The sequence below is a fragment of the Papio anubis genome, chromosome 8 (genome assembly GCF_008728515.1).
Source record: "Papio anubis isolate 15944 chromosome 8, Panubis1.0, whole genome shotgun sequence".
Taxonomy (NCBI): Eukaryota; Metazoa; Chordata; class Mammalia; order Primates; family Cercopithecidae; genus Papio; species Papio anubis.
In genome coordinates this window covers 95,951,021-95,962,226 of record NC_044983.1, presented here as the reverse complement: position 1 = coordinate 95,962,226, position 11,206 = coordinate 95,951,021, and the positions used below count along the sequence as shown (strand labels likewise).

At 40.5% G+C, this 11,206-nt stretch overlaps 1 protein-coding gene across 2 annotated transcripts in view; it reads left to right on the top strand.

The window, feature by feature from the left end:
* The first annotated feature begins 2,109 nt into the window (after positions 1 to 2,109).
* The window catches only part of ANKRD46 (ankyrin repeat domain 46), a 42,981-nt gene continuing 33,884 nt past the window's right edge, over positions 2,110 to 11,206 (top strand). Inside the window, exon 1 of one of the 2 annotated variants that reach the window (XM_003903029.4) lies at positions 2,110 to 2,224. The gene's annotated coding sequence lies outside the window, so the exon portion shown is untranslated. Of the gene's footprint in view, positions 2,409 to 11,206 lie in introns of both variants that reach the window. The other variant, XM_021942541.1, reaches the window with a different exon arrangement.

Genomic DNA, 11,206 nt, shown 5'->3' with positions numbered 1-11,206 from the left:
GGGCAGCCTTAGGAAACTTACAATCATGGCAGAAGGCATTTCTTGACAGGCTGGTAGGAGACAGAATGAGTGCTGAGCAAAAGGAGAAGCCCCTTATAAAACCATCAGATCTCATGAGAACTCACTCGCTCTCATAAGAATAGCATAGGGGAAACTGCCTCCATGATTCAATTATCTCCACCTGGTCCTGCCCTTGACCTATGGGTATTATTATAATTCAAGATGAGATTTTGGGCAGGGACACAGCCAAACCATATCAGCTCCCAACAGCCACTGTGTCAAAGTGCCCAGGTGTGGTAATATGAAGGAGTCATAGAATATGTGCAGCATGCAGTTCACTTCTTTAATCCCATCAGAGAAAAAGCTGTCTTCACCATCCCTAAATTTTTTCATATCAATCAAAAGCAGTAATTCATGAAGAGGAAGAGATAAATTTGAACAGAAGTAAAAGGAGAGGCTCTCAGATTGTTGGATGAGTCAACTAATGAAGAGTAAATCTTACAAATACATTGGGAAAAGCTTTAATTTCCTTGCTAATTTGGCATAATTTATAGGCATCAGTGGAGATATTACAAACTCAATACACGACCACAAGGAGGACATCAATAACGAACTGATTAATAAATGTCATCAATTTAACAAGTAATATTGCTGATTAGTCATAGCACAATAAAATGTGAAATGCCCTGAGATCTTAAAACTTTTTTTTTTTTTTTTTTTTTTGAGATGGAGTCTTGTTCTGTTACCCAGGTTGGAGTGCAGTGGTGAGATCTCGGCTCATTGTGACTTCCGCCTTTTGGGGTTCAAGGATTCTTGTGCCTCAGCCTCCTGAGTAGCTGGGATTACAGGTGTGCAACACCATGGCTGGCTAATTTTTGTATTTTTAGTAGAACCGGGGTTTCACCACGTTGGCCAGGCTGGTCTCAAACTCCTGACCTCAAGTGATCTGCCCACCCCAGCATCCCAAAGTGCTGGGATTACAGGTGTGAGCCACTGTGCATGGCCAGATCTTAAAATTCTTACGTGAAAGAAATTTAATAGTGATTTCCTCAAATATGACAATAGTCCTAAACCTTTACATGACATTTTCAAGAACAAATTATTGGACGGGGTAGATGGTCCTTGAATGAATGAACCATGAGATACCCTAGAGCAGGTGTGTCCAATCTTTTGGGTTCCCTGGGCCACATTGGAAGAAGAATTGTCTTGGGCCACACATAAAATACACTAACACCAGCAATTGTTGATGAGCTAAAAAAAAAAATTAAAAAAAAAAAAAAACCCTCATAATGTTTTAAGAAAGTTTACGAATTTGTGTTGGGCTGCATTCTAAACTGTCTTGGCTGCATGCAGCCTGCAGGTGTGGGCCATGGGTTGGACAAGTTTGCCATAGAGGGTGGCTTGGTTGGATGAGGGTGCTAGAAATCAGCGGACGGTCACTGTGCAGTGGGAGTGTCTTGGCTGTAGGACTGGAGTTGGTAAACTGAAAAAAAGAAAAAACTAGTTTTGCATGAAAGAATGTTTCCAGCATATAAATGTCCCACCGTGCTTTTAGTTAGTCTTGACTGTACATGTTGCAATAAACCAAGGAACCCTACAAAGTAGGATGGAAGGATTAAAACCGAATCGCTTGAACTCGGAAGGCGGAGTTTGGAGTATGCAGTGAGCCGAGGTTGCGCAACTGCACTTCAGCCTGGGCGACAGAGTGAGACTCCAAAAAAAAAAAAGAAAAAAAATTCAAACTGCTTTTGAAAAAAATAAAGATGCAGGGTTATATTTTAGAAATAGCGCAGCCAATCATTAGTGGCTATTCCTGATATGTCAATTTGGGGTCTATAGAAGACCTGCCTAGCGGCCAGCAACGATTAATTATAGCACCTAATGAAACTGCCCTTGCCTTTGAAGCCCCCATTTAGCTAAGGAGATTGGATGTGAATTTAGAATAGGACGTGAAAAGTGCGAAATGCTCCCGGACTCAGATCGGATAAACCTCTTCTAGGTTGTCTTTCTCTTCTGAAGCCACAGTTTTGATGCTTTCCCTAATTCAGAGCAAGCTTTCCCAGAGTCTCTGACTCAGAGCAGCCCGAGCCACCGTGAGGACAGCCCACCTGCAGGGGGCGCGCCGGGGGCTGCAGCGCGAGACCGCTCTGGCCCAGCTGGGACTCCGACTGCGCCCGTCTGGCCCCTCCCCTCCGCCCGTCGCCGCCGCTCGTTGGAGTCGCAGGTAACTGGCCCGGGGCCCATGGGCAGACAGAGCCTGGGCGAGAGCCACTTGATACCTCTTGCACCGTCCCTGTGGCACTGGAGGTCCAGTAGGCCTGGCCGAGGGCCCTGAGGGGCGAGGGTGCCCCGGCTCCCCCCACCTTCCGCGGCGACTGGAGGGAGCCGGGCCGAGGAAGCGACCGCGGGTCCGTGATGGCTTCTTCGCGGTCTGTGTGTTCAAGAGGGCCGGGAAGAGGCCTGCGAGGCTTCTCGTTTGCGCTTGCGGGTTAGGGCTGTGGTCCGGGGAACCCCTCGGCGGCGCGGGCAGCGCTGGCTCGCGGTTAATCTGGGGGTGAGCGCGGAAGCCCCGCTGCAAGTCCAGCCGCTCGGCCGGGGCGAGACGGTGCTTTCGCGGTGTGTGCTTGGAGGAGCTCACAGTTCAGGCGCCGGGACAAGCTGTTGGGGTGTGAGTGAGCTCTCCAGAATGGCACATTTAACACGGGGTGCCCGTGTTAAAAGGCAGGATTTGCACACCTTCCTCTTAGGGCTCGGGTAATCGCAAACTTCCTTTCTGAATTGGCGTGCAATGCTAAAAAGCAGATCGTTCTCTCTGAGGTTTTCCCAAAAGTACCTCAAAAAAAAAAAAAAAATCTGTTTTTTAAAACGTTCCACGGTATTCGGAATTGGCTACAGAACGTAATAAAGTAAAAATATGCCATTGAATAGTAACACTTCTCAATCTTTAAAAAATGACGGTGGTACCTAGGAGCCTCTTAAAGAGCTGTAATATGAGTGGTGTGGGGATTATTTTTATGCTCTAGTAATAGCTATTTTCAGTGCTTATTTTATGTCAGACACGGTGCCGTTGCTTTAAATACCTAGTACCTTTAATCCTTGAAGCAACCCTATCAGGTACCTTTTCCATTATACAGATAGGGAAACTGAGGCACCGAGAGTCTGACTTGTCCAAGGTCAGACAGCTAGCAAAGGCTGAGCGAGATTTGGTCTCATCTTCCTTACCTCAGTATCCCTGCGTCTGTTATCTAGCCAGACATGTAGTGCTAAGAGTTTTATCAATTAGATTTGTAGCCTGAACAGTTTTCTCTGAGGCTTAGTTTTCATGGCTATATGCAGGAGTCCTATATGAACTCCTTTTTAGTTTAAAAGGAGTTTAATAAGAAAAATGTTAGCTCATTAAGGACTATAGTGATAATAAAGTTAAACTTGGACTGGGGTTCTCACTGTGCCAGTACAATTTGATTTGAAATCGAGATGAATTTGTTTGGTTGTTAACACACTTTATTACATTTCTTCATTATTTATGTTTCCATACCATTTTTAATGAGTTCACTTTGCCTTTGCAATATTATGATAGCAGTACCAGAGGGAAATCAAATATTTTTTGATGGTAGTTAATATTTTACAGAATACAGGAAAGGCATTGGAGAGAGGCTGTGAAGTGATAAGGAATTTTTGGCATGTTATTTAGAGTGAATTGTGTTACTTACTATGGAAAACAAGGGATTCTCACAGTTCTTTGTCAATAGGGAAATTGTATTTCCCATTGTGGAAAGAAGTTGGGCTTTATAGTCCCAAACTTCTCAGCCTTACCTATTATAGATTTAAGAATTTGCATATTCGGCATCCATGTAGCAAGCATATATTGAGTGCCTTCTATGGCCAGGCTCTGTTCTAAGCACTTGGTATGTGAGAGTGAACAAATGAAGTCCTTGTCTTCCAGGAGCTAACATGTCACTGGGGGAAGGTGGGGTTGGGGACAATAAACAGAGTTTGTGAAAGTTAATGTATCTGCAGTTAGCTGGTAACAGTTACTAAGAAGAAAAATAAAGTAGCAAAGGGGGATAGGAAGCACCAAGGCAGGAACAGGTGCAGTTTTAAAATAAGGACTGGTGCCATGGAAAAGACTCAAGCAAAACTGAAGGCATCGGGGACCGCCGTGCAGCTGTCTCGGGAAAGAGCATACGAAGCAAGGGCAAAAGCCCAGAACCCGTCAGTCTTGTTGGAGGAACAGCAAGGGGGCCAGTAGATTTGAGCACCCGATGGGAAGGAGGGTGAGACAAGGTCAGAGAGCTAATGGGCCTGGGTAAGGACTTTTGCTTTTACTTTGAGTAAGAAGGGAGGTGGTTGGAGGGTTTTGAGCAGAGGAGTGAGGGGATTTTTAAAGGATCATTCTGGCTGCTGTGTTCAGAGTTGACTGTAAGGGCAAGGATGGAAGCGGGCAACCTGTTAGGTTGATGCAGTAATGGAAGCCAGAGAGAATGGTGGCTTAGACCAGGTGGGTAGTAAGAAAGGCAGTAAGAAGCTGTCGTATTCTGAATATTGCTGATAGGATTTGCTTATGGTTTGGATGTGCTTATGAGAGAAAGGGTGAAGCATGACTCTGTGGCCTTTGGCCTGAGCTATTGGAAGGCTTTAGTTACAGTGTACTGAGATGGAAAAGACTGAATGTGAAGGTAGGTGGAGCCAGTTTTAGTCAGGTTTGAGATGCCTGTTCAAGTGGAGTTATAGAGACGGGAGTTGAAGAGAAAGGTCCAACTGGAAATAGAGGTTTGGGAGTCACTAATGCAAGCTTGTGCAACCCAAATTTGTAAACTTTCTTAAAGCATTATGAGATTGTTTGCATTCTTTTTAAGCTCATCGGCTATCGTTATATGTGTGGCCCAAGACAGTTGTTCTTCCACTGTGGCCCAGGAAAGCCAAAAGATTGGCCACCCCTGCATGGAAGGGGGGTGGTATTTAAAGCCATGAGCCTATGAGATCTAGTGTAAGGAAATGAGAATTGAGCCCTAGGGCTTTCCACATTCAGATATTGGAGAGATGAATAATTACAAAGGAGACTACAGAGGAGAGGCTTTTGAAGGTAGGAGGGAAAGGGGCCTAGTATGGAGTACTGAAGGCCAAGTAAAGAGTATTTCAGGGAGAAAGTGGCCAACTGTGTCACCTCCTGCTGATTGACAAGTAAGATGAGGAGATGACCATTGGATTTAGTAATAGGAAGGTCCTTGGTAACCTTGCAAGAGCATTTTCAGGAGAATAGTGAGGAAGAAAACCTGATTAGTGTGGTTTCAGGAGACAACAGGAGGAAAGGAACTGGAGACTGCAGTATGGGCAGCTCTTTGGAAGAGGTTAGCTGTAAATTTTTCATATGTCGGTTATTTGAAAGTACTGTAGTCATTCCCATAATAAATTTTTATTTCTAACTTAAGCTACTGATTAATACCTACTACACTTGAATTGTTTTATCAATGACTGGTGGAAATAAAATAGCTATCCTACTGCTAATCATAATAATAATGTATACTTAACTTTCTAAACCAGTAAAGCTTGTCCTTTTTACATGGTACATTTCAGAGCCCATAAAAATGCTTGGGGGAGCTGGGCGCAGTGGCTCATACCTGTATTCGCAATGCTTTGGGAGGCTGAGATGGGAGGATCTCAGGAGTTCGAGACCAGCCTGGACAACATAGGGAGAGCTCATCTCTACAAAAAATTTAAAAATTAATTGGGCGTGGTAGCACACAGCTGTGGTCCCAGCTACTTGGAAGGCTGAGGTGGAAGCATCTCATGGGCCTGGGAGATTGAGGCTTCAGTGAGCCATGATTGAGCCACTGCATAGTTTCAAAAGGTAGTAAGTGTATAAAAAGAATGCAATTTTAACCTTAAGACATGAGTTCAGGTTCTTGTTTCTGCCCTCAGCAAGTTAATGTCCAAACCCAAATACAAAATAATCAAGGTATGCAGTAAAATACCAGATTTACACCATCCTGACTGAACACATGAGCCTTTTCCATAGCAAATACAGCCATCTGTTGCATTGTAGATGTAAAATGATTAAAATATTTCAAAGTTTAGGGTTATAGCTACTGATTTTTTAAATCCAATAATTTTATCTAAAAGGTGACAGGTCCTTTATACATTGAAATCTTTTTTTCTTTTTAGCTGAGGAAAATATTAAGTTGGTGCCTTTTGTTTTCTTCTTGTTTTTTTCTCCAGGAATTTTTCATTGGTTGGCTTTCCTTGTTCTCATTGCTGTCATCTCACACATCCTTTCTAACTTTTTTCTTTTGCATAGCTTCTTAAGTTAGGCCCTTCCATCACTGATTTCCTTACTGCTTGCAATTTGGATTTTAAATTTCTGTTGTGTTTTTATTTAACTTAGTCTTTTTTTTAAGTCCCAATCTTCTCCAATACTGTTTTTCCTGCACCCTGAGTTCTTAATTTTTTGTATGTCCCTGAGAGCACCATATTTTTCTGGATTTTTTTCATTTTCTTATGGTAAATAATTCTCAGTGGTGTGCTTTTCTTCATGTAGATCTAGTGCACCTCTTTGCTTCTGGTGTAGAATTTTTTCACTGACTCCATGTTGACTTTCTTTTTTTTTTTTTTTTTTATCCTTTAAAAATGAAAGAACTTTTGAGACTATAATTTTGAATTTGTCATACTAGTACCATTCTACTGAAGATTTTCTCTAGATTTCCTATAAGGAAAATAGAGAATTGGGTTTTGTCTAGGCATTCTATAAAAAACACTATTGTGATGTTTGTAAAAGATTTCTATTTAAAATAACTTTCAGTATTATTAAAACTTAAGTTTATGGTTATATCTTTGTGAAAGTATTTTTTTTTTTTTTTTTTTTTTTTTTTTGGACGTGGAGTTTCACTCTGTCACCCAGGTTGGAATGCAGTGGCACAATCTTGGCTCACTGCATGAAACGATTCTTCTGCCTCAGCCTCCTGAGTAGCTGGGACCACAGGCACACACCGCCACACCCGGCTAATTTTTGTATTTTTAGTAGAGATGAGATTTCACCATGTTGGCCAGGCTGGTCTCTAACTCCTGACCTCAAGTGATCTACCTCAGCCTCTCAAAGTGCTGGGATTACAGGCATGAGCCACTGTGCCTGGCTAAGTACTTTTTTTTTTTCCCTTGTGTTTTTTTTGAGACAGGGCTTTGCTCTGTTGCCCAGGCTGGAGTGCAGTGGCACAATCATGGCTGAATGCATCCTCCACCTCCTGGGCTCGAGTGATCCTCCTGCCTTAGCCTCGAGTACCTGGGACAACAGGCACGCACCACCATGCAAGGTTTATTTTTAAATGTTTTTGTAGAGATGGGGTTTCACACTATGTTGCCCAGGCTGGTCTGGAATCCTTAAGCTCAAGTGATCCTCTTGCTCCAGATTTCCAAAAGTGCTGGGACTACAGGTGTGAGTCACTGCACCCAGCCAAGTACTTTTTAAAATTAAACTGGTAAACAGACATTAGAAATTACCAATGTAAACTTTATATCTAAAACCAAAATCAATTACAAAGGATCATTATTTTCCAAAGTAGATACCTTTTTTTAGTGCTGTTCAGTTTTTCTGAAGCTTATCTTTGTTCACAAGGATTGTTAGCACTTCCACCAAATCAGTGTTTAGATACCTTGAATAACTTAATGTCTGACTTGCCAGTACATTATTAGAGAAACAATTCCAAGGCCAAAACATGTTGAATAAACAGGAGATATACACCAATTTGATTTTAAAATGGACAGCTTTCCTGTCTCTAGCTCTCTCTCATGTTGCCTTAAACACACATATGCCAAAGAAATCATATACAGATACTTGCATGCATTTAATAAACTAGTAAGTGGCACTTTTAATAAATTTCTGAATACAATCAATTAAAAGATTTGTGCACAATGTTATTTAGGTATGGTACCAAGTAAATCAGAAACAAATGTAAGAGCACAAATGGTTTATTTAGCTACCTTTCCATATTGGGTCTTTATGACATTCGATACTCTACTGTATTTTATTTTTTAAACTAAACATATGAAAACTAGCTAAATAACCTGTATTTTCTTTTATTACATTATGATGCCTTTTTTTGGTTCACTTAAGTTTTTTTGTTTTTTGTTTGTTTGTTTGTTTTTGAGGTGGAATTTTGCCTGTCTCCCAGGCTGGAGTGCAGTGGTGCAACCTCAGCTCACTGTAGCCTCTGCTTCCTGGGTTGAAGCAATTCTCCTGTCTCAACCTCCCAAGTAGCTGCGACTACAGGCACATGCCATCACACCCAGCTAAGTTTTGTATTTTTGGTGGAGACGGGGTTTGACTATATTGGCCAGGCTGGTCTCAAACTCCTGACCTCAAGTGATCTACTGGGGCCTCCCAAAGTGCTAGGATTACAGGCATGAGCCACCGAGCCCAACCTGCCTAAGTTTAATTACAAAAACAAAAATGTTCTGAGTGTGACTTTGTTGAAACAACTTATATAGGCATTTTAACTTTGGTGGCAGTTTTAGTCCTACTATCAGTCATCTTTTTTCCATTAGCCCAGCAGTGCTGCTACTTTAATTTAAATCTGCCCCTCTGCCCTCTCGTCAGTCTTTTGGCTGTATTTTGCCCATTGACTGTTAATGCTGATTTTTTTTTTAAAATACAACAGAAACTGTGGATTGCTTATAAAAGAGTTTTCCCACAATAGGCTTATTTTTATTTCACTTGTTTATTAAGAATATCCTTTCAGCTTGTTCTTCAGGTTATCTCCTTGGTTATTTCCTAGAATTTACCAAGTTCTCAGTCAGTGTTCAATCTCCTGTGCTGAACATGAGATTTCTTAGGCCTTAATTCAGCTCCTTCTCAAAGGGAGTTAAATATCAGTGTACTTCACCCTTCCTTTGACCTTTGTCTTTTGCTGGAACATGTACTACAAACAGTATTTTTTTCCTTTTTTAAGAAGCAATGACAGAAACAGATAAGAGTGGAAATCAAATAGTAATGACCACTTCAGATTCTGTGTCATTTAGATATTTTGTTCTAAGTAACAGAAAACCTAATTTAAACTGTCTTAAAAAGATCCTTTCTTGATACCCGTAATATGAAAAGCCCAAGGCTTGGCCCTGTTTATCGGTTCTGCCTCACTCTGTATACTTGCTATCTATGAAATATATATCAAAATGACAAAAGCAGTTTTAGATATCTCATTTACACACCATATTTTTAGAAAAATAAAGTGAATGTATTTCTCTGGCATTCCAAGCAAAGAGTTTTTATTGCACTGGTCACTTGCTCACCTTTAAATAAACCACAATAGCTGGGGGAATGTGATCTGTTACATGGCTTTAGATAATGAAGACTGACCCCTCCAGAGCATATGAGCAGTGAAGAGTAGTAGAGCTGAGTATCAGCGGAACAGGTGGGAATGGAGTCTAGGTAGGCCGTGGACATCTGAGGAAATTAAAAACACATAGTTGATTTTCACTCAAAGTAATATATTAAATTCATGTTTGGGCACCTGGCAATAACTGATGAGAAAAAAAAAAAAGCCCCAAAGTATAGTCAGAATAGTAAATAGGTTAACCATCTCTATAGAGTACAAGCACAAAGTAATGAGTGAGGCTGTAGCTGTTTTGGAATTGGCCAAAATAGAAATCATCCAATATCTGATCTCAGATCAAAAGGAATTGAATTAGAATTTGATAACAGAAAGATAGCTGGAAAATCACTGAATACTTAGAAATTAAATAACACATTTCTAAATAACGTAAGTCAATGAAGAAATGTCTAGAGAAATTAATAAATATTTTGAACTAAATGAAAGTGAAAACAGCCTGACATTTGTGGGATACAGCAAAAGCAGTGCTTAGAGGAAAATTTATAGCATTGAATGTATATATTGGAAAAGAAGAAATATCCAAAATCAACCATCTAAAGCTTCCACCTTGTGAAACTAGAAAAAGAAGAGCAAATTAAACCCAAAGTAAGCAGAAGAAAAGAAATAAGAATTAGAGCATAAATTAATAAAACTGAAAGAGAAATCAATAGAGAAAATCAGGGAAACCAAAAGTTGGTTTTTTGAAAAGACCAGTAAAATTAATAAGCCTCCAGCCACACTAAGAAAAGAGAGGACATATATTACTAATATCAGAAATGAGAGAGGACATCACTAGAGATCCCATGGACATTAAAAGGATAATAAAGGAATACTACGAACAACTCTCTGCCCACAAATTTGATAACCTAGATGAAATTCACCAATTATTTGAAAAGCACAAGCTACCAAAATTCACACAGAAAGAAATAAACCATCGGAATAGGCGTATATTCATTCATTAGAGAAATTTAATAAAGAATGCATAACCTCCTAAAACAGGATCAGGCCCAGGTGGGTTCACTGGTGAATTCTACCACACATGTAAGGAAGAAGTTATACCAACTGCCTACAACCTCTTTCAGAGGATAGAAGCGGAGGCAATACTTCTTAACTCATTCAATGAGACCAACATTCCCCTAATACCAAAACCAAAGACATTACAGGAAAATAAAACTATAGACCAATATTTCTCTTGAACAAAGATGCAAAAATCCTCAACAAAATATTAGCAAATCAGATCTAACAATGTACAAAAATACTTAGCATCCTCACCAAGTGGAATTTATCCCAGATATGCCAGGCTGCTTCAACATTTGAAAATCAGTTAATGTAATTCGTCACATTCATTAGGCTAAAGAAGAAAAATCACATGATACTATAAGTAGATGTAAGAAAAGCATTTAATAAAATCTAAAACCTGTTTATGATTACGAAAAAACTCTCAGTAAACTACAAATAAAGGAGAACTTCCTTAACTCAATAAAAAAAAAGATCTTCAAAAACCCTACAGCTAATATACCTAATGGTGAGAAACTTGGAGGTTTCTCACTGAGATGAGGAACAAAGCAGTGATGTTCCTTTTCACCACTGCTTTTCAATGTCATATTGGAAGTCCTAGCTAATGCAGTAAGAAAAGAAAAGAAAAATCACACAGGCTGGGCGCAGTGGCTCACGCCTGTAATCCCAGCTACTTGGGATTCTGAGGCAGGAGAATCGCTTGAGCCCAGGAAGCAGAGGTTGCAGTGAGCCAAGATTGCACCACTAAACTCCAGCCGGGGTGACAGCATGAGACTCCGTCTCAAAACATAAAGTAAAATAAATAAAAGTTATACAGATTGGGAATAAAGAAA